The following is a 4,805-nucleotide window of genomic DNA, read 5'->3' as shown; positions in this document are numbered from 1 at the left end:
AACATTTCTATAAACTTCTTTGATATTCTTTGTGGCTGCAGAGGTATTGTTTCTCTTGTATTCAAACAGTATTACATGCCGAATGTGTGTCTCGTCGTGTGACATCACTACAAGGGATTGGAGTATAGTAAGCTTTACATATTATATAGGCTATACTAACATGACATTAGGGCAGTTCATTTAACTATTATACGTGATATATATTTTTGAGGGGGGTAGTGAAAGTGTTCCAAAACATGACATTAATTTCTTGACGCCTAATAGTAGAGACAGTAAAGTTTACCACAGCAGTGTTATTCGAACAAGCCCTCTTCAGGATCTCATTAGTTGTCTTTACCTTTGGTACAAGGTAAGTGTAATTCTATTTCACTGTGTGATTTGTATAAGCTTTACCTAACTTTCTATCAAAAAGCAAGTAGATCTAGATTACTCTTCCTTCCTCCAACTCTTAAAATCTCGTGAGCCATTACAAACCTTTCACAAAAAAGTTATTTTATGTATCTTGCAGAGCTTTTGTACTGGCAGCTTGTCTTGTCACAGAATTAATACGATTACTTACCTCTTCTCAAAGTTACAGCTATACTTGATTTGACTGCATTCTACTGCACAAATTTTCGTTCACCACCAATATAGCATTTGAGGCATTTTGGGGAAAATTACAATAGCTTCACTGGATGAAAAATATAACTTTCCTAAATATCGTATGATACACATACATGTCAAGTGAAGAAATGACATGTACATTAGCAAATGTATAGTGATGGTTATGTAGAGATGCTTGACCAAAAAAAGAAATTTATACATTAAAACAAATACTGCAATGCATTCCAATCTGCAGTACAAACTAGTAGTTTGTCTTATCTACATAAACAGATGTGATTGTAGCATAGAGAAAGGCTACAGAAAATTTGTATTATCAATGCTAACTAGTGGAAATTGAGTAAAAAAACTCACTGGTGGAACTTTGATCAGAAAGAAGACAAGGAGAAATTAACAACTCTTGTCCATAACCATTTAACAATTAGTTTTGGTTTTTAATTGAAAACATTGGAATTTACCAGTTAAACAGAGAACCTAATTGCAAAGTAAGCATGTAGAGTTAGCTGATTTATGAAAATGTAGATAAAAAATTAATGTTTTTGGATGCCAGTTGAAACCTGATGTTCATTCTAGACCTTACCAGCCCAACTGGTAAAGATGTAGATGAATGTTTAAATATTTTATATTAAAGTATTGTATGTGTTTTGAAGCTGTTTCTGAGTCAATCCTTTATTCTAACCATAAAATTCCTTGAGTTGGTGACTTGTGTACTCCACTCATGACTGCATACATGGATTTAAATAAATCTATTTGTAACTGGTATTAAAGCTGAGCTCAAAAGTCTAGCCTACATGGAGTCCCATTACACAAGCCTTGAAACTCCCTCCTAATTGCTCATGTTGTGTTTTATTTTTATCACCCATGTCATTTGATCCCTCTCCTTCCTTATTAACCCTATAAGGAGCAGCGTCATTTTATAATTCATGCCCTATTAGACCTGGCTAGTCACATCACATGTAAGTAACATCCCTCTCATCATATTTCATTCCAAAAACCAAACTAGGTGATGAAATTGTTTGGAATTTGATGACACACAACTCGCATAGTGCAGAGGCTCATGAACTTGCATATCATCATTCAGCAAACCATTGGGCCATTCAAGTTTTGTCAGGACTCTTCCCTCCTTTTCCTCACCTCCCCCCCACATTATCCCCTGTCCTAGTTTCTTTCCCTCTCTCAAGATCCCATTTCCCACCAGTATCTCACAGAAGCAGTTCAAGACCTCATCCAGTGTGACATTCAACAGGTTTTTCCTGTGTTTCCAGGATTCTATTCCTGATTTTTTGTCATCCTTAAGAAACTGGGTATTGGCATCATGTTTCTGATCTCTCCCATCTGAATTGCTTTCATGACATGCCTCAGTTCACTATAGAATCCTACCTGTCTCTCAGATGGGCTTTTCTTACAGGCCTTTGGATGACTAGATTCAATGTGTCCAACACTTATCTTCACATCCCTATTGCTTGGGCTTCATGTCGTTATCTACATTTTGTCCAGGAAGTACCTCCATTACCTCTTCCTGTCCCTCCTCTAGTAACCTCACTTAAGGGTGGTTCATAACTCTGTTCCCACACTCTGGATTCATGCGTGGCTTTCGTTTTTGCCATGTGTTTACCTCTTCAGATATTTCCCTTTTATTTCGGTCTATGTGTCTCTATAGTCCTTCATTCCACTCAATTGCCAGACTGGACTCTAAATGTTGTTTTTCATGCCCTTTCCCTTCCTCCCTTCAATATGCTATCCTCATGTTTCTTATATCACCTTTCCTTGAATATGTATTTCCTTTTCCTTTTAGCTTGTAGACATTGCCAGTCAGACGTGTTTGACATTGTAATGCACCACATTTTGTACTACAAAACCTATGGCCTTTTATATCCCGGTCATTCCTTCCTTTCCAAGATGTCAGCTGACTGCAAAGGCAATTTTACCATCACCCCTATTTCACTTTCTTTTATATCCCATATTTACTCCTGCTCTGATCTAAATCATCTCCAGTGTTCAGTCCATGCTTTACAATGTTATGTGTCTTGTACAGCACCCATCTGTGGATCTCACTCCTTTTATCCTCAATCTTACCAGTTGTTCTGTGTTTTGCCCCATCAAATCCATCATCTCTCAATGTCCTTGGCTGCTCCTTTCCATCATCCTGTGGAGGAGATTATCCAGACTGGCATGTGTACCACTCCCCACACCTTTGTGTCTTACAACTTGCACCATCTGGCAGTTTCTTGCTTATCCAGATATCATCTTTCCCCCTGTAGCCATTCTCCATACGTCAGTACAACTCTAATTGGGTAAGTTTTTTCTTTTCTTTTTTCAGGGGGCTAATTTACATGTTATGGATACTGATCTGTGGTGAGTGGTGTCTGTTCAAGTATAATGATATCCAAAATCCTTATCATTAGATGTATAAGGTCTACCACACTTACTGTTGTGATTAGATGTTCCACAAGACTGCTTGCAGGTTCTTCCTTGCAGTATATTGCATCATAAATATGTTCGTACTGGACCATATGCTCATGGACTAACATGAATAAAGCAGAAAGAGATTGCTGTCCATCTCTAACATTTTCTGGTCACCCATTGCACTTTTTCCGAAGATGTATTCCTTCAGACTTTCCAATGCATTTCTCCCCCCACCCCCACCTTCCGGTGGAGTGTGGGAGTTCTTACTACTCATCAGCTCCTAGCCACTGGGGGTTGTGGATCAGGGAGGAATCCTCCTTAGTGTGCATACTCCACTCAGTCAAGCATAAAGTGGTGGTGTTCTGCCTGTGTTCCTCCTGCCATGGGTCTGATGTTTTCTGGATTGGATTTTTCCTTTTATTTTGCAGTTAACCCCTCTGGCTTGGAACCCTCCCTCCTACTGCTGCCTGGATGTTAGTTCTTAGGCAACTGATTTTGGTTGGAGGTGGACCAGCCAACATAAGTCCTCACATGTGAGTGGACTGGGAACTTCCTCCTACCACAGACTGGATGCTACTTCCCCATTGCCAAGTTCCTAACATCTTCTGGGTGTATGTTCCCGGGGTTTCTTGCTGCAGCTTGTATTGGATTTGCACACATGATGGTTTAAGTTCTCTTCCCTTCTGGTTTCTAGACCTGAGGTGAATGGTTGAGGACCCTCTTCCTACCATAGACTAGTTGAGTTCCTCCTGGTGCCACTGGTCTAGACTGGAGTTGACCTCCCACTTATGGTCTGACATGCTCTGGCCATTCTACACACATTCCCCTTCCTTAAGGATTTGGTATTGTTACCTTGTTCTGCCTTTTGATTGTGAAACCACACCTGTTGGCTCCATGTGGGAAAAGAGTATACCTGTTTCAGTTGTGGTGCAGTCTCCCACGAGTGTGTTTCCTCTGTATAGAGAGGATACACTCCATGGATGCTCATCTAGGTAATTTTACATGAGTCTCTCCACCTGCTCCATATGGGATTCTAGCTGTAAGTAATCCTGTCGGAACTTAATATTTTCCTACACTGAAAATATATTTCTGGTAGATACCTCCTCTCACACTACCCACTTCTAGTGTCGTTTTTCATGCCTAATCTCAAAATGAAGATTTGGTTCAATTACATAGAGGGAGTCAGCTGTGATAGGAAGATTTGTCACATTCATGTTTGTGGAGGACAGTTACTTGCTTAAATGCAGCTGAACCATGTGGTATACACGTGGGGAGGAAAAACTTGCGTATTAGAGAGCAGTCAAATCAAGAATAGCTGTAAGTGTGAGAGGAGGTCAGTATATATCGGAAATATATTTTCACTGAAGGAAAATATTAACTTTACTTGATAGGAGCTGGGAAAGGTGGATAAAAGATTCATGATACAAAGGCATAACATAAAGAACAATATCAGAAGCCACAAGTGGCTATGTGAAAGAGCCATTTTTGCCCCTAAAAATGAAGCAGTAAGTGAAATAATTCTTCCATGCTGAAACTATTACCTGGCCAAACAAAAAGCTATGTATCGGTTGATACTGTAATAAATGTTGATCAGGCTGTGCACTATCTAACAGAGGCATTAAACTCTCTTGAACTTCGTGGTATTTCTCCACATAACTTTGAACTTAAGGTAGGTGTACCCATATGTTCTTCATAATTGGATCCTCCAAAACTTTGCAGCGTAACTAGCCTGTGCATCAAACAACAATTGCCACATATTTTGGAGACCACAGTCTTCACTGGAAGTTCCAAGGGTGAGG

General features: G+C 39.6%; 1 protein-coding gene across 3 annotated transcripts in view; it reads left to right on the top strand.

The window, feature by feature from the left end:
- LOC106462863 (mimitin, mitochondrial-like) overlaps positions 1-4,805 on the top strand; it is a 24,938-nt gene that overhangs the window by 15,315 nt on the left and 4,818 nt on the right. The gene's annotated exons all lie outside the window — the stretch shown is intronic.

Source organism: Limulus polyphemus, unplaced genomic scaffold, assembly GCF_000517525.1.
Source record: "Limulus polyphemus unplaced genomic scaffold, Limulus_polyphemus-2.1.2 Scaffold1269, whole genome shotgun sequence".
In the NCBI taxonomy this organism is placed as follows: domain Eukaryota; kingdom Metazoa; phylum Arthropoda; class Merostomata; order Xiphosura; family Limulidae; genus Limulus; species Limulus polyphemus.
Note: the sequence above shows the minus strand (reverse complement) of the source record. Positions and strands in the feature narration are given on the sequence as shown.